The following is a 19,449-nucleotide window of genomic DNA, read 5'->3' as shown; positions in this document are numbered from 1 at the left end:
GAGACTCTCAAGCAGACGCCCAGCTGAGCATGGAGCCTCACACAGGGCTCGATCTCATGACTCTGAGATCATGACCTGAGCCAGTATCACCAGTCGGACACTTAATCGACTGAGCCACCTAGATGCCCCTAGTTCATCCTTTCTAATTGCTGTACAGTCTTCCATGGTAGATATACCTCAGTTTGTTCATCCTTCCATTGATCGACACTTTTGTTTTACTCTTAGCTACAAAGCTGCAATGAATATTTTTGTACATGTCTTTTGGTAAACCTACCCACCTGTTTCTCTTGGTTATATATCTAAGTAGAATTGCTGGGTCATGAGTTGGGTGTACGCTGAGTTTCACTAAATACTGTCAAATTTCTAAAGTACTTGTGCCAGTTTCTTCCCCTGTAGCGGTCCTTGAGAGTTCCAGTTGCTCCACATCCCCCTGCGTAGCTCTATGGCATGGGTTACCACACTTTATTTACCCATTGCCCTACTGACCGATATTTAGGTGGTTTCATATTTTCAGTACTTTGAATAAAACTCTCATGAACTTTTTTGTAGAAACAGTGCTTCGATGAGTTCCATAAATGCATTCCTAGAAATAAAATTAGTGACTTAAAAGGCATGGACATTTATTCATTCGTTTATTTATTTATTTAAAAAGATTTATTTATTTATTTATTTATTTGACAGATCACAAGTAGGCAGAGAGGCAGGCAGAGAGCAGGCTCCCTGCTGAACACGAGCCCGATGTGGGACTTGATCCCAGGACCCTGGGATTATGACCCAAGCCGAAGGCAGAAGCTTTAACCCACTGAGCCACCCAGGTGCCCCAAGGCATGGACATTAAAATGGATTTTGTTTGTGTTGCTAAAAAATTACACTCAATTGCTTTCCATCCAACCACATTCTCAGTTACCAAGTGTATGAGAGTTGCTTGTTTCCCCAGATGCTTCAGTCTCCGTATGTTTCCCATACTTTTAACCTTTGCCAAACTGATGAGGGGAAGAAAACAACAGAAGTTAGGGAACCATAACACTTCAGCACTTTGCAACCCTTTTCTGGCACCTTTCAGGGTGGTAAGGGTAAAGGGTCTGGTGTCCCATTTCCTTTGAAAATGCTTTCAGTTTTGCAGGCTGTGAGGGGAAGGAGAGGCCGGGTTGATCTCTCAATGGGATCTGATCTAGGCTTCATGCAAGAAAGATGAGAGAATTCAAGCTTGAATCAAAATGTTGGCTACCTAGATAATGCCTGGACTATGTTGGTAAGGGATGGAGGAACAGATACAATTCCTTGGCAGAGGCTCCTGCCTTTCTTACCTCATTTGATGAGGTATAGGAGTCCTTAATTTACCGGTTCACCCTTCCTTTCAAAACTATCCTAATTTCTGTTGTACCTGAGCAACTTCAGGAGAGCATTTGTGTGCCTCTTATGAAGGAGAGACCACAGAGCATGTGTCTTGATGCCCTCTTCATGCCTAACATGCTACTAGTAGTGTGCATGTAAATTCCGTGAACGACTCACTGGACTCCCCCCAACCCCCCTTTGGAAGGGAAATGTCAGAAGAGTATGACAACGTCCTATTACTGCTTCTCAAGACTGAACCTTCCTGGAGAGGGCCAGAGGAGGGCAACGGAGGACAAGGACTGGCAAGGAGCCTGGCATGAGTTAGGGCTCCTCTCTGTCCGAACCGGGATAACAGGACAGCAGGGCTGGCAAGGAAAGGCCAGGATTTTTTAAGTCCAGCTCAGACATAGAGCTGTGGTGAGGACTCCAATTATACATAAGCAGAGGCTAACGGAGAGGACCGGAAGCGCTGGTTACTGCGGAAGCGGTTGCGGTCTTCATATGCCTCCTCCTTCATGGTGGCTTTGGCAGGAAAAAGAGTATTAAGCATTTGCTAGGTGCCAGCTACCTTTCAAAGTGCTTCACTTCCATTATTAACCCTGAAAATTCTGTGAGGCAGACATTATTATGCCCCATTTACAGATCAGGGCAGTGGGGCTCAGAAAAACTGATTTGTCCAGGTTCACACGGCTGATGAGTAGTGGAATTGAGATTCTAATTTAGGAATGACTTCAGTGCTGGGGCTCCTGGGTGGCTCAGTTGGTTAGGTGGCTGCCTTTGGCTCAGGTCATGATCCCAGGATCCTGGGATGGAACCCCGCATTGGGCTCCCTGCTCAGTGGGGAAGCCTGCTTCTCCCTCTCCCACTGCAGCTCCTCCTCTTGTATTCCCTCACTCACTCTCTCACTCTCTCTCAAATAAATAAAATCTTTAAAAAAGAAAATGGGAATGACTTCAGTCCTCACTCTCTTCACTTGCCACACTCTTATGAAAAATAATATTAAAAATAATATAATGTCTAAAATAGGCTGATCGCGTACCACATGCCAGGCACTAATTCGGCTTCTTTAAGTGCATTATTTCATTTAATACCCTATAAAATAGATGCTCTCTTAATGCCCACTTTACAGATGAGGAAACTAAGCAGAGGAAGTTTAAATAACCTTCGCTAGGTCACACAGCTAATTCCTAGAAGAGTCCATATTGAAACCCAGTCCACACCACCTTCTTGGGTCATAGTCTGGAATGATCTTGCCCGGATGGTTTCTAAGCAGCTTCGTTAGCCTTAAGAGTCTTCAGCCTTCTCCTCTCAGGCACAGGGATCACCTTATGGTTTACTGTTCGTATAATCCTGCAGGTGCCAGAGGCTTCCAGAAGGTGTATAACTAAACTTGCTGTGTGAGTTAAGCTACTGTGGCAGCATATGGGTTTTTTACCATCAGGTGAAATACTGGAGGTAGCAGTGCTGCTTGGATTACATAGTCCTAGGGTAGGGCCATGGCCCCACGTAGCGGGTTCCAGAGCAGGTTTGTCCTGGAGAGGATGCGGAGCGAGAAGGGCCTGATCAGTGCCCTGAAAGAGCCCTCCGTAGTCTGAGCTTGCGGCCTCCTGGGAATCCAGTTGTCCATCCCCACCCCCAGTTGCAGGTGGGAAGACCCAACCCTGACAAAGTCCCATTCCTGTTCTCAGGGATGAGTTGCTTGTTTGTTCAAAGATATCCGTGTGAGGGACGGTGCAAGCAAGTCTGAGAGAAACCCTAAGAAGACAATCTTTGCCAAACCTTTATCTCAGTGCTCCCTGAGCACAGACGAATTCTCTGAGAATCCTAGTTTATTCTGTCTTGAGGAGCTTGAAATTACTGGAATTTTGACAGTGGTTAGCTTCAGAGGCACTGTAGGGTTTGGGTTGTTTTTCTGTCTTGTGTACCAGCCTTCTACTGCCTTCTTGACTGTTCCCTTCTATGCCCCCAACAGCCCATGTTTCCTGTGTGTCCTGTTTCTCAAGGCCTGGCCCCTTAACCTGGCTCCAGGGACCCTGCCCTCACTTGTCTGTTGGCATGGATGCGAGTCCAGAGGCTGAGGAAACCTTGCTGATTTTCACCCAGGGGAGGGTTGTGTTTTTAAGACTATTGAAGAAATGCAAATTGAGGAGAGCTCTTGTAGCATTATTCCAAGCTAAGAATCCTTCCGTTATCTCCTATATATAAGGTTTTATTGGTTCAATTTCAACCAGTTTCAACCATTTCAACCAAATGGAGGATGGGGCTTCATAGAATACAAGTTTTATGGTAATAGCAGGAGGGAGGAAACCCCTCCAGACGATGAAGCAAAACCATGGGAGTAAAGTCATCGAGCCAAACGGAGAGGATGAAAGGAGGCTTTAAAATTCTTATTGTTATGTCAAGTGTATCAGTCTAGTTTAGAACAATAACTCAGTTACTGAGTTAATTGCTTCTTTAATGGAAAATATATATTTCAATGTTCAGACTTCCTAAATCCTTAATTTAAAAAAGGCATATATAAAATGGTATTTAAGTATTGGCCACTGCTGCTTACATTTAGAATTTTACTTCATTGAAAGGGCTTTGTTTTGTTTTCTTTTATGAGAGTCTTAACTCTGTAGATGATTGGCCACAGGGAAAACCAGAAAGAAGTGCTTTCCTTAGGGCTATTTTCCTTTAAAGGATATTTGTAGCTCTGGACATTTTACCAAAGCAGTAAGTTGTCTGAGGATTTTTAGATCATAGAATGACAGAATTTTAGAGTCCAAAGAATTCTTTTAGTCAACACTTTCAGTTTATATTTGAGAGAATTTATATTCAAAGACTTTTCATGATCACATAGTGGCAGAATCCAGGCCTGCTGATTCCCAATCTGACACTTTAATATTCATGCTACATCTTATGTTCTAATGTTATTGCGATTGTCTGAAAGCCTACTGAAAATGATTGCATGTAAAAAGTCAGATATTGTTCAGGTGTAGGAGACACAACGCTAAATAAAAGTGGTTCAACTACCGAGAAGGCTTGGACTAAGGTAGGTCAGCAAGTAGATGGAACATTGTCCAGTGTGATACAAGATGTGTATCAGTCAAGGTCTAGCTGAAGAAGAGAGAGACCACTCCCTCAGAAAAGGAATGAGTACAGAGAATTCCGTCTTAGAGAATCACTGGGAAGACTGGAGGAATATGCTTCAGGCTAATGACTTTTGAGCCATGGAATGACTTTCAGAATCACTGCAGAAGGAGCACACCAAAAGATTGGCCACAGCTGCCGTGTCAGGAAGCTGAGGCCTTCTGGAAGCTACTATCCCAAATGTCAGTCCCAGGGTATTCCCACCTTTGACCACTTGGGCTTAGGAAGTCTCCATCAAATTTGTTGCCTCCAGAACCATCATGCCATTCCTACAAGTTCTGAATCAGAAAAATGGGTTCTTTGTGTTACCTCCCGGCTCTCTTCTTGGCGGTGCTCTGATTTCAGGCCTCACCAAGTGGATCTGATTGGCGGAACCAAAATCATACCCGAGATGAAGATATTGGAATTTAGTTAAACTTTCTGAGTTCAAGTCTTGGCTTTTACATTTACCCATCTGTGTGATGATGAGCCAGTGGGGTAAAGGTACTTACCTTGTAGAATTGTCAAGCTTAAGTGACATCACAGGGTATATGGCTCTCATAGTATGTGACACCCAGCATAGGCATTTTGTGAAGTCTTTTGGAGGAGACTTGACCATAAGCACCCCTAAATTAATCTAGGGAAATGTTCAAAGGCATTTCAGAGTAGAGTTCAATTCAGAAAGCTTTTATGGAAGGCAGTCTGCTCTGTGCTCAGCACTGTGCTTGAATGCTGGGGCACCTTGATTCTTGGGAGGAGTGCAGATGGTAGGAAGATATGGGTCCTGGCCTTGGGAACTGCTTATTTTATTTATTAAGAAGACAAGTACTTACAGAAGTAACAGTCTAAGATAGTAAATGATTAGATGTGCAAGCAGGTGTTAATAATTTGATGCTACCAAAACAGTAAATATTACAGAAGCTCAGAGGAAATCAGTCAATGTGGGCTAAAGTAGTCAGGGGTAGGTTCCTGGAGAGGCAGATGGGGACATTATATGCTGTTGTATGCCATTTAAATCAAATTTCTCAGGAACATATTTCTTTATTTACAAAGGTTTTTTTGGTGTGTGTGTGTTTAAATTATGAGCCTTGTTTAAAAATGTGGAAGATTCAGGAAATAAGGAAAATCCCTATAATTTCACAATTGAGGCACTCATAGCTAGAAGTTTCAGTGGGTTTCTATTTAGTGTTTTTTGAAAAACTTAAGAGTAATTGCTGTTACAGTGTGATAAATCTTTACATTTTGAGTTAATTCTTCCTAATGCAATGATGTTAGTATTTCCCCATGTTATTACAAACACAACCTAATTTTAATGGTCTCATAGGTGTTGGGTCACTTGAGCTTATTAATGCTACCAATTTTTGAAATGAAGTTTGAAACAAACATAAAAATAATTTCCAATTATTTCCTTGGGATAGATTCTGAGAAGTGGAATTACTAGGATGTGGATTGTGGATGTGCTTAGCGCTTTGGAAATGTATTACCAAATTATTTGCTGGAAGGAGTGGTCGAATATATGCTCCCTTTCTTCCTTCATTCTTTTAGACTCATTCGGTACTTATGTGCTAGGCCCAGTTCCGGGTTGTGGGGATATAGTAGTGAACAAAATAGGCAAAAATCCCTGCCATCATTAAGCCATCTATACTAGTAGGGGAAAACAGATAATAAGAGAGTACATAGTATGTTGGATGATAAAATGTGCTAAGGAGAAAACACAGGAAAAGAGAATAAAGAATGGTGGGGACAGGGAAATTATAATTTTAAATAAGGTGACTGGGGAAAGCAGCACTAGGAAAGTAACTTGTGAATGAAGATAGCACATGCGTCATTCCTTGGTATTTATCCCACAGAATGAACAGCAAGGGAAAGGGCCATGAAGTGGAAGCATGGCTTGCAGGTTTGAGGAACAGCAAGTAGATCCAGGTGGCTAGAACAGGGAGTCAGGGAGGCAGAGTAATAGGAAATGAGGTCAGAAAGTTGCTGGTAAAGTAGGACCTGACGTAAGTAAGTAACAGGATTACTCTGGCTGCTGTTTTGAGAACAGTCTGTAGGGAATCAGAGGCAGAAGCAGAGACACCTGTTAGGTGACTGTTGTAGTGGAAATGATGGTGACTTAGACCAGAGTGGTAGCGTGGAGAAGGAGAGAAATGGTCAGAACTTGAATTTATTTTGAAGATTTAGTTGACAAGATTGGCTGACAGATTGGATCTGAAATGTGGGAGAAAGATCAGGAGATCAGTTTTGGACATGTTCAATTTGAGATGTCTGCTAGGCATCCAAGTGGAGATGTTGAGCAGAAAATTAGATACAGGAGTCTGGAGTTGGAAGAAATAAATGTAAAGTTGACAGTGCATATTTGTATTTGAAGTGATGAGACTGAAAAAGGCCAGTAAAAGAGGACATCAAGAAAGAAAAGTGAAGTCCAAGAACAGGTCTGGGACCCTTGAATTTCACGAGGTCTGCAAGGAGCTTAAGGGGAAGCAGTGAGTCAGGGGAGTGGGACACTGTGGAAGCCACATAAACAGAGAAAGTGGAACCCATCAAGGATGTCAAATGGTGCTTATAGGTCAAGTAAGATGAGGACTGAGGATAGATAATTGATGTTAGGAGTAAGAAGTGAGTTAGTGTGGTCATTAGTGCGTAAGTAGTTTCACAGCAGTGGTGGGGTAGAAGCTTGATTGGCACGGGTTTAAGAGGGTGAAGAGAGGAACTGGTAAGGTGGGAACAGACATCCTTTTGAGGTATCTAGCTTTGAAGCAGCGAAAGAAATGGGGTGGTAGCTGTGGGGGGCTTGACCTTTTAAAGAAGATTTGCAGAAATAACAGTATGTTTGCATGCTGATGGGAAAACTCCAATAGAGAGGTAAAATTAATAACACGGGAGAATTGGTAGAGCAATGTCTTTGTTGGTGAGAGGGGATGGGATCCTAGTTCATAAGTGCAGGAAGAGCCTTTGCAAGGGGGCATGGGTAGTTCTATATGGTGGTAGGATGAAGGCAGCATCTGTGGGTCAGTGATAGTAAGTGGGTAGATGTAGTAGTGGAGGCTTGTGGGAGGACTCTTCTGATTGATTTTCTCAGTGAAGGGGCAAATGAGTCAATTAGTGGCCATTGAGGTTGGGGAAGGTTTGAAGGGAGAGAGGAGACTATGACATAGTCATAGAGAACAAGAACAAGAGAGTGAACGAATCAAGGAAAATGTGTTATAATTAGTCAAGCTCACTTACAGTAAGTAATCCAAATTTAAAGCCAGTATTTTAGTATTTTAAGCACAGTAGGGTGATTTTCTCCACCTGGGACACGGGTGTAGGTGGATCTCTGGATTTAATAAGGATGGTTGGACTTTTGCCAAGTGAGGTTGATAAAGTAAGAGAAGAACAAAGATGTTGAAGATGTATGGAAAAGAATGGTTATAAATAGAATTAAAGCTGGGCGAGGAGGATAGGGTGGACCTGAGGTGGATCAAGGACACTGAAAAGGTTGGTAATAGTGTCCCTGTGGGATTGAAGAATGAAGACAGAATATTGTAGGGACTGAACTAGAAGGGCAAGAGGTAAGTCATGGTTGGAGGCTGGGGTGTTTAAAACTGATTATTGAGGGAGTTTTAGTTATTGGTAACTGTATAGAGTTTGGATGTGACCACGAGAGTGAGTAGCTTGAGATTGGGTAGAAAACCTTGGCAGGGAGAAGGCCAAGGATCCAAGAATTCCGGGATTATTGAAGGATTGGCTATGTGTAAACTTGAAATCACTAAGATTGTGGTAGGAGTGCTGGTAGAGTGAGGGGCAGTACACCAGGATCCATGTGACTCAGGAATGAGGAATAACTCTAGGATTAGTAGATGACAGCACAGCAGAGTAGGAGTGGGGAGTGTAGGCTGGTGAGCTCAGGTTAAAATCCAGGATGTTGGAAAATGAGGGAGATAGGTCTGGAAGTGGAAACAAGGAGCAGAGGCTGCTTACCCTGCCTCCAGACCAGTGGGAGGGATAGAGAGGAAACACTGACCACTTGAGAGGCCTACAGAGGAAGCCAGCATTAGGTCAGAGGAAGAATGTAAGAATGAGAATCTCAATCTCTTAGTGCAAGAGATTGAGAATTGTGCTGATCACTGACCAGGAGTGCCAGAAGGCAAGTGAAGGAGTTTTAGCGAGTGTGCCAGTTCTGTTGTTCCTTTGCCAGCTATGCTTAAGATTCACTGTACTTGTGATGGATGACATGGTTCTTTGGCTTTTTAATTTTTTAAACTGCTAGTGTAATTGAATGTTAATTCATAGAGGAATATACAATTGGCTACGTTTATAAATTGTGAGGCCTAAGAGCATGTTTTGGAAGGGTCTGATTTGGATGAGGGAAGAGGAGAAAGGAAAGTTTTGCTCAAAACATGTCAAGTTTTGTGGGAAAGTGGATTGATCAGCCTGGCTGGATTTGGGAATTCATTTTTTTAATGATTATTATGTTACATTAGTCACCATACAGTACATCATTAGTTCTTGATGTAGTGTTCCATGATTTGTTGTTTGTGTAGAACACCCAGAGCTCCATGCACTACATGCCCCCCTTAATACCCATCGCTGGGCTAACCCTTCCCCCCACTCCCCTCCCCTCTAAAACCCCCAGTTTGTTTCTCAGAGTCCATAGTCTCTCATGGTTCATCTTCCCCTCCGATTCCGCCCCCCCCCTTCATTTTCCCCTTCCTTCTCCTAACGTCCTCTTTGCTATTCCTTATGTTCCACATACAAGTGAAACCGTATGACAATTGACTTTCTCTGTTTGACTTATTTCACTTAGCTTAGTCTCCTCCAGTCCCATCCATGTTGATGCAAAAGTTGGGTGTTCATCCTTTCTGATGGCTGAGTACTATTCCATTGTGTATGTGGACCACATCTTCTCTATCTATGCATCTGTTGAGGGACATCTCGGCTCCTTCCACAGTTTGGCTATTGTGGACATTGCTGCTATGAACATTGGGGTGCATATGGCTCTTCTTTTCACTACATCTGTATCTTTGGGGTGAATACCCAGTAATGCAATTGCTGGGTTATAAGTTGTTCTATTGTTAATTTTTTGAGGAACCTCCACACTGTTTTCCAGAGCGGCTATACCAACTTGCATTCCCACCAACCATGTAAGAGGGTTCCCCTTCCTCCACAACCTCTCCCAACATTTGTTGTTTCTTGCCTTGCCAGTTTTTGCCGTTCCAACTGTTGTAAGGTGGTATCTCATTATGGTTTTGATTTGCATTTCCCTGATGGCTAATGATGATGAGCATTTTTTTCATGTGTCTGTTAACCATTTGTATGTCTTCTTTTGAGAAGTGTCTGTTCATGTCTTCTGCCCATTTTTTTTTACTTGATTATTTGTTTTTTAGGTGTTGAGTTTGAGAAGTTCTTTATAGATATTGGATATCAGCCCTTTATCTGTAGTGTCATTTGCAAATATCTTCTCCCATTGGGAATTCATTTTTAAGAAACAAATGAAATTGGATAGTTTGGTCTTTACTTATTTATTTTAAGATTTATTTGAGAAGAGAGAGCATGCGTGTGTGCATGGTGAAGAGGGGCAAAGAGAAACTTTATCAGACTTCTGCATTGAGCGTGGAGCCCGATGGAGAGTTTGATCCCAGGACCCCAAGATCACAACCTGAGCCCAAACCAAGAATCAGAGGGTTAACTGACTGTGCCACCCAGGCAGCCCAGGTGTTTTGGTCTTAATGGCCGCGCTAAGGTTTCTAGGTGGTTCTAGCTTTATAACATAAAGGTCTTGAAACATGTTAAAAGTAGTATAGGTCCTCAAAAAAATTATACATAGAATTGCCATATGATTCAGCAATTCCCATTCTGGACATATGTCGTGAAGAAGTGAAAATAGGGACTTGCACAAATATTTGTACCCTCATGTTCATGGCAGCAGCATTATTTTTTAAAAATATTTTATTTGTTTATTTGAGATAGCAAACAAGAGAGCAGGAGCAGGAGAGCAAAGGGAGAGGGAAAAGCAGGTCCCTACTGAGCAGGGATCCCAACATGGGGCTCGATCCCAGGACCCTGGGATCATGACCTGAGCCAAAGGCAGACACTTACTCAACTGAGCCACCCAGGTGCCCCTCATAGCAGCATTATTTATGATAGCCAAAGATGAAAGAAACTCAAGTGTCCATAGATGAATGGATAAATAAAATGTGGTATTCTTACAATGGAGTATTATTCAGGCTTAAAAAGGAGGGAAGTTCTGACACAGGCTACAACATGGATGAGCCTTGAAGACATTGTGCTGAGTGAAGTAAGCCAGGCATGCAGGACAGGTATCGAATGATTCCATTCATATGAGGTACCTAGGGTAGTTAAATTCATAGAGACAGAAAGTAGAATGGTGGTTGCCAAGGGCTTTGGGGAAGGGAAAATTGGAAGTTATTTAATGGGTTCAGTTTTAGTTGGAGAAGTTTTAGAGATAGATAATAGTGATGGTTGTATAATAACGTGAATGGACTTAGTGCCACTGAGTTGTATATTTAAAAATGTTAAAATGGCAAATTTTATGTACATTTTACTCCCTGCTCCCCAGTGGTATAGGGTATATAGGTATCATATAGGATATATGGTACAGATATGGACTAGGCAGCAATGGCTTGTTTCCAGGGAAAGAGAGGCAGAATTTTGTTAACAAGAGAGTCTTCTGGTTGACAGGCATAGTATGTTTCCCTTGCTGGCATGTCAGCTTTGTGTATACTGTATGTGGTAGTTTGGCCTTGGCATTGGAGTTCTCAGTATGGCTTAGAGGTGCTTGGGAAATACTTTTCTAAGTAGGAAAACATTTCTCTACATTCTCATCCATGCCGTGTAGCAAAAAAATTTCTTTTTCACAGATTATCCAAGGATACCCTCTAGTCTTCAGAATTATTCTAAGTTGTTAATAGGAATTCATCTTTTCATTATCATGTTTGCTCATTGAATTGAGTGCTAGTTACTCTGGAGTCATTTTATTTATATCCTGAACTTGGCAAAGAAGGTTAAATAGAGAAATTGGAAAGCTCTCATTCATAGTCTGCTAAGGCCTATTTCATGACAACATGTTTTGGTTATTTGTCCAGATGTATTCTTATTGTTGAGTCACAATAATAACTAGAAGACAGATCAACAGGAGGACATACATAAATAAAGCCAAAAAAGAAAGCCACTGTTGGATTCTTGGGAGTCTGATGGATCCAGGCTGAATCCCAGCTCTGTTGCTTAATTAAATTTGTTCTTAGTGAGCCTCACTCTTATTTTTAAAAAACAGGGGTACATCTCCTTACCTGGCAGAGTTTTGTTATGATTAAGACAATAAAATAATCCACCTATGGCAACTACTGGTATGTATACATAGGCATTCAGTAAATGGTAGCTGGTAATATTCTAATTATTATTGCAAAAATGTTTAATGGAACTCTGTTTCTGAAACCCAGAATGCAAACTTAGAAAGCAAAGAAATTAGCAGAAAGGTCCTTCAATTTATACAGAGATTCACCTCAGGGTTTCTGTAAATCTGGGAGAGTCCCTAGTGCATTTGATGTTTACAGATCATTAGCAAACAGATGCCAGGAGGCAAATAAACTGTAGCTTAAGGATTTTCGAACCGCTGACGATGAAGAGAAAATCAGTTTCTGATAAAGTTATAACATTTCTAGGTAAGTAATGGCAGGCAATGGGAAAATTTTAATTGGGTTTATAAAAGTTTATTTCAGGAACACATGTATTTCCAATTTGAGGCATACCTATACATCTATAGCCATCTAATTTATGGTGCTTGCTTATTTCTCCACTGGGGTTAATAATAAAACAACAACTAATATTTATTGTGTGCTTACTTATATGCCATTGTGTCTTTAGGAAGGAAGCCTATAGCATTCAGAGGCTTGTTTTCAATTGGATGTTTTGAAATTGGCCTTTTCTCCATTTTGAGAGACAGGGTATTTAATGAGTTTATTCTCTTAGGCCAAAATATTTGTTAAGCATTTGTAACCGAGAAGACCTTCTGTAGCAGACAAAGCTAAGTAGAACATGGGCCCTGGCCTCAATAGATACTGACTTCCTGTCTGTTGGTCTGTTAGAAGGTGGCTGTGGTAGCATTAGATGAACCACGGTCTAGTCCTAGAGTCTGCATCTGGCCACTTCCTCCCTCAAAGCTTTTTCTGCCCTGGTCGGAATTAGGTTTGATGCCCTTCTGCTCATCCTAGCACAGCACTTTGTGAAACTCTGCAGTCATTTAATTCTGTGGGTTCTTCATTAGGGTCACACTGTAAACTCCTTGACAGCAAGGACTGGCTTTTTCATCACCTGGGCCAGTCACACCAGTATATTTGTGTCATGAGTAAACACTAATTTTCTAACTTTGGACAAATGGTAACCTATTGCTTTCTTTAATGATGATGTACTTAACGATAGTCCCAATATCACAGTGTTGTCATGAAGATTAAATTAGAAATTGTGTATAAAATGCCTGTCCTGGTGCCTGACACGTAGTGGGTCTGCAATCAGTAGTTGCATTTGAGTAAATAATGAAGTTATCTCTTTCCACCAGATTTGACAGTTGTGATATATCTATTTATGAAGACCATATGCAGTGATGTCACGTTTGTAGTACATAAAGGGCACAGCTGTCATTTAGATGAAGTCTGAAGTAATTATTCACATTGGAATAAAAATTGGATACTTATGATGCTCATTCAAAAAGAAGGGCTAAAACGAATCCTAACTCACAGGGAAATTAAACGGAAACCTGAGATTATAGCCATTAAAGAAAAAAGGGCCTTCATCAATATTTATCAATTTGATAGATTTTAGGAATAGTTCCAAACCCTGAACTAATTTTTAAAAACCTAAATATTTAAATAATAATAAAGTTGAAAACTAGGATATTCAGGCAAAAAGGAAAGTATAAGTGAACATAGTCTCTGGACTTTTTCTTCTCTCCAGCACACTCTTTCCATTTTAAAGCTCCCTTTGGAATTTGACTTATGTTTGATTTTTGGGTTAAGTGGCATAAGTTTGGTTGAGAATCAGATTTATATACCTTTTGTAGATGGAATGAGTTATGAAAAATATTTCTAATTATTGGTAAGTAGTGGCATTGGCTGGTCAAAAATCTATCACCATTCTCTAGAAAGAGACGAAACTCCCAAGATTTTACTGCATAATGTCAGTGGACTCTTTATTTGTAGAACAGCTGATGCATTTAAGACTTGTTGATTCACTTAATTGATAACTGTACTACATTCATAACTCCAACAACTGAAAACAATAGGTCAGTGTCTGCTGTTTATGCAGAGATAGTCACATCAGAGCAGGGTATGTCTGAAAGGCAGAATCTGTTAGTTTGAGGAGGAATCTGGCATGTGAATGGTTCCATTGCTTGCCATACTGAGGTGGGCTGTGTTCCCCTTCCCTAAATAATGCTGTTTGGGTTTTTATTATAGGTGTAGATGGTGAACTGGTCCTGTGTTATCAGGCCAGCTGCTGTGAAGTGTAATATTTGAGTGTGTTTCAAATGCCAGTGTTGAACGGAAAGGCTGTAAATAGAAACACAGTTTTAAAATTAGTGATGACTAAAGTTTATGTGTCTTAGGGTCTTCATGTTTTAGATCAAAAAGTTAATACCTGGAATAATTTTTAAGAAATTCCAGTTGTGGGGCACCTGGGTGGTTTACTTGTTAAAGCATCTGCCTTTGGCTTGGGTCCTGAGATCAAGCCCCTCGTCAGGCTCCCTGCTCAGTGGGAAGCCTGCTTCTCCCTCTCCTGCTCCCCCTGCTTGTGTTCCCTCTCTCGCTGTGTTTTCTGTCAAATAAATAAATAAAATCTTAAAAAAAAGAAAAGAAATTCCAGTTGTACGTGGAAACCGAAGGTTCATTTAAAGTACTTGGAAATGATTTTTTTTTAATTAGTGGAGTATACTCTTCTGTAATTACAGGATAAAATCTGCATTGTGAAGTGAGCAATTTTTGTTTGAAGCAAGTAACTTTTAATTTAAAAACATTTTTAAAGCAAAGGCAACATAGACTATTTTGTTTCATTGTTAGGGAAAAGGAAATCATGTGGATTTTTTTTCTATGTAAAACATTTGAAACATTCCTTTCAGAAATGTATTTTTAATTAAATTTTAACTATCATAAGTGGAATAGTTTACTAGAATAATTGTATTGAGTTAAAATGCTAAACAAATGATTCAGGTATTTTATAATATAAAGTAAGTAAAGCTGATTCATTAGAGCAGCAGTGAGTTTAATAGGGAGTGTCTTTTTTAAGCTTTTTTTTTAGTGGAATCCATCTTGTAATCACAGTGTCAAGAAACTTTTTATTTCTACATTATACCAAAAAAAAAAAACAACACTTTTCTTCTTGAAGATGAGAAGAAAAAGCTTATTTCTGAGTGTGTTTTGGGGAAGATTGAGCTCGTCCTCAAAATGTATAACTTTTCAGACTACTTGCTGAGCGTATACATTTTCAGCGTATAAAATTTGAACATGACATTAGGGAAAGAGCAGTGTAATGGACTATCCCTCATTTGCAGCATATTCCCATCTTCTCATCTGGAAAATTAAATCTGATTACAACTTGGATTAACATTTACAGTAGTGGGGGAGAGGGAGATAGTCTCTTAAACTACATGGAATTAAACAATGAGGTGATACCGTTTATGGCTAATTTTTAAGTCTTTCAAAGGGGAGGGTTTTTTTTATAATTATAAGCTTTAAATATGTTCAATATTTTGTTTCTTACTGACTGAGATATCCTAGGGATAATGACTGAATAAATTTTTAGTGGGCATTAAATGTAATTTTTTCTGCCTTGATACCTGCCACATTAAAAGTGAAAGCAGCGTAGAGTCCCATGTTAGCGGCTACATTTGCCTGCAGTCTCTCTTAAATTTCCTAAAAGAGCTTCAGTTATGGAAGATTGTAACATTTGGTTCCTGTGTAGTTGTCCCACATTTCATAGAAAATGAAGGCGGTGTATTTTTCAATAATGAGTTAAAGTGTCATGCCTTGACCCTTCATGTGGAGTCATTGGTATGACAGAGAAAAACAGGAAAATAATTTGGTAAAAGGTGTGTGTGTGTGTACGTACACATACTAGTTACTGATCTACAAATGAGCCCTCATACATAACCACAGTACTTTTATGAATTATTTTGCATTTCTGTTGTAAAAGATCTGTCTACCACGTTTTCTAGGAACTTTAAGCCTAAGGCAGAACTCAAGGTTTTGGAGCCTGTGTAAAATAATTTATAGCACCGTTCCAGCAAGTCTTGCCCAAACTCTAATTCTATTAATTAAACATCCTGTGGCAATCTGGTATATCTTAAAGACTTAAAGTATGTTATAGTAGGAGACTAGAAAACATGAACAATTGAGGTTGAAGAAAATTAACCTTTCTTAAAAAAAAAAAAATCAAGACATCGTTGTTCTGAGACTTTCCCCCCCTGCCGAGCCCCACAAGGACCTAGCCTCTTAAGCATGGGTCATGTTCTGTGCCTGAATCAGATCAGGAGTCCTGTGCTGTGAAATATCTGTGTTAAGTATAGAAATGATTCTGTGGCCTCCAATGGAAAAGCGGTGGCGCATACATGTCTTTGTGGAGACCTTCTTTTTGCGTGGCTGTGGTGCTAGAAGAAGGTACTGGCCCACCACGTTGACACAATGTGAAGCTTTATTCCAGAGCCAGGTGCCTCTTTTCGGCTTAACGTGGTTGAGAGATCTATGACTCTACCATACCATACATCTTGTGGCAAGATATTTTAAATACGTTATTTTCGTATTTTCCTAGGAGATGATGAAATTGATTTTTAATTTTAAGAATCTACTACTTAAATCTGGAGGAAGTTGCTGAGAGAGAAGGAAAACGAATGTTCTTAATTTTCTGTCAGAGGGACAATTCTTGGAGAAAAAGCTTGACATATGCCCATGACTCTGTTCTTACTGCCAATTGCCTGAGCAAATTGTTGCTTTTTTCCTTGGTAGTTCTCTGATCTGCAGATTTTTGTGTTGAAAGTTAGCTGTTTGGTGAAACTGCACTTGGCGGTGAGGGTATGAATGTGAGAAGGTGTTTTGGAACATTAGCAATTATAGTATTGGATGGTGGATAAAGAAATAGATACATAAATATTAGACCGATGCACACTTTTCCAGTGTACGTTATTTTCCATATAAAGATATAGAACATTTCATAAAATGTTCCCAGACCATTTAAAACTCAAAGAAATGCAGCTGATGCAATGAAATACATAGAGTACTTGTAAAAACATACAGACACGCAAGTGGATTGCTGCCAGACAGAAAATTTAAAGGCGGTTTGCTTAACTGCAGGGTGCTAGGTTCTGTACATGTGCCGTGCTGAAACTGTTAGTAAGGCGGGTGTTGTGTTGCTTGAGAAAAGCAGATTGTATTTGGACCTTTTAAACTCAGATGTTTCCAATGTCGATATTTTGGTGACATTATGGCATTGTGATCGACTCAAAGTGAAAAGAGAGGATTTCAACCCACTGTGCGAAATAGACATTTTTAAGAAAACTCAAATTCTTTTCAGTTTTTTTGTTAGTTTTTACAAAGTGGCTTTCAGAGCTTTATAAACTATCAGATTGGATGTTTGAGCTAATTGAGTGGAACTTTGTAGATTGGAATTTGGTTTTTAAAAAACATCGCGCCCCCCCCCCCAACCTTTTTTAAAAATCTTGCTTTAGAGAGTGTTAAGAACCCATGAAGTTCGCTTTTGTAAACCTCAGGGCCTTAAAGGAAATCACAAGCTTTATGCTTGGATCATAGTAAATAATAATCCATGTATTATCTTGGAACACGATTCTGTAAAAATCTGGGACTCTCACTCTGGTCTGTCTTAGGACAGTTGAAGGAATTTGGTTGATGATGATTGTCGTGCCTGCCACTGAGGCAGTGTTTAGGATACTGTGATTTGTGTGCCTCCCATCTTGGCATTCCATTGTCTTTACTTTCAGTATATTAAAATAAGTAGATTTTTAAAAATCTATATTTTCTTCTCTTCTTAAAATTTTGCTATATTATATATATTAATAAAATACATGTTTATAATAAGTTAGTTATTTTTTTTTAAGATTTTATTTATTTATTTGACAGACAGAGATCACAAGGAGGCAGAGAGGCAGGCAGAGAGAGAGAGAGAGAGAGAGAGGAGGAAGCAGGCTCCCCGCGGAGCAGAGAGCCCGACACGGGGCTCGATCCCAGGAACCTGGGATCATGACCTGAGCCGAAGGCAGAGGCTTTAACCCACTGAGCCACCCAGGCTCCCCTAAGTTAGTTATTAATATAGTTTCTTATTAACATAGTTGACTAAAGGTACAAAAACTTTCCTTCTCCCACCTATAAACAAGAATCTTTTTTAAATTGAAGAATGTATCATACATTTTCATTTCTGACATTCATCCCTTCACAAAATGGTGATAAAAAAAATTAGTCTTTGGTTTTATTCCGTCTTGGTTTCCATCCCATCAGTATTAGTGGTCCCTAAGAAGCACAAACTACTGCAAGAAGACATGATATTAAAGATTTATATTGAGTCATTTCTATACGAGGTTTTCTTGTTGAAGAGTAAGTGTTAACCATGTGACAGTTGGAAGAAAAAGAATAAGCCTTATTTGTGGCTTTCCCAACTTCTATTTTACTGTGTCCCTCAGTTAATTTACAAGTACATTTTTTTTTTCTTTCCTGTCTTGGGACCAAATTTTAAATCCTAAAATATCAGTTTTTTCTGTAGCAGGGTGATTTACCTATGTTTTAGGAATTATAACTGCTACCCTCTTATTTAGGCTCCCCCTTATCCCCAACCCAGCAGCAAGCACGGTTTTAGAGGTGTGTCTGGTTGTCCCTTTGCATCCTGCTCATTCTTCCCTCTAGACCTGGTGCTTTTCATGCCACGCCATTAGCGCCCTCTGGCCTCCTGTCTCAAGTGGGCCAACTCTTTGCATGATTTCAGCCCTTCCGGCCAGAGAGAAGCAACAGCTTCTTCCTCTGGCCCACTAGCAGCCCTGCACAGAGGGGATCACTCCAGCATTCTGCTGGTCATAGTCTAGACAGGTCCTTTGCCCCATTGAGTGTTTGCAGATGAGGGTAAGGAAAGAAATTGATCCCCAGTTTTTAAGTCGACCAGAAGATACCTCAAGAGTGGAAATGGTTCTATAGATAGTTTCCCCTCTTTTGCACCACCTGTTTTTGGAAGCTTTGCATTTTTGGTATGCCCTTTTGAATACTCCTGTTTTTGTTATTAGCCTTGAGTTTTGAAAAATAACATCCACTGACTTTAATGACTTGAAAACTGGTATTTCTAGGATTTAAATGTAGTATTTGAATAGGCCCTTAGTTTTTTCCCTTTTTGATTCTCCACTGCAGCAAGATTAACTGCATTTTTGTTTTGTGATTTGGAGGGTTTTAACTTTTATGTGGATTCACTCTCACAGAGAAGTAAATTGATATTTTAAAAGATGGCTAAGAAAACTGAGTGGTATATTTTGTGATCAGTGTGTGAGGGGACCCTCAAATACTGTGTTTTTCCATAAACCTTTTGCATTGATATGTGATTTCTCAAATACATATTATTCTTACCATTCCCCATAATGTGTCTCTGAGGAACCAAATGTCTTTCTCTTATTAGTAAAGATTGAATGTTTTCCTAATCAATAGCAAATGGAGTGCTAATAGCATTTAATTAGTACACTTCTGTATTGACTTAGAGACGATGGTATTGGATTATCTTGCAATTATGATGGAAAAATCAAGTGACCCCTTTAGTAATTCCATTTTAAACAGATGGTCATAAAAGGTGTTTTCACCTATGTATTTTTATAGTTGCTGTGCAAGTCTAATTATGTTAGGTAGAACATAATATCTCATGATATTTTGTACTGACAAGCCAAAAGTGTATCGTTTGGTTCTGTTTTTGAAGAGAACTTCATCTGGTTTTATCTGTATTTTCAGGAGTTCATAAGTATTTTGGTAAGGATACATT

General features: G+C 40.0%; 1 protein-coding gene across 7 annotated transcripts in view; it reads left to right on the top strand.

Annotated features, from left to right (window-relative positions):
- Positions 1 to 19,449, top strand: part of DENND1A (DENN domain containing 1A) — a 496,671-nt gene that overhangs the window by 106,240 nt on the left and 370,982 nt on the right. The window lies entirely within an intron of this gene.

This window comes from Lontra canadensis, unplaced genomic scaffold (genome assembly GCF_010015895.1).
Source record: "Lontra canadensis isolate GAN:19392208 unplaced genomic scaffold, GSC_riverotter_1.0 scaffold30, whole genome shotgun sequence".
NCBI classification, from domain to species: Eukaryota; Metazoa; Chordata; class Mammalia; order Carnivora; family Mustelidae; genus Lontra; species Lontra canadensis.
This window is presented reverse-complemented; position numbering and strand designations above follow the sequence as displayed.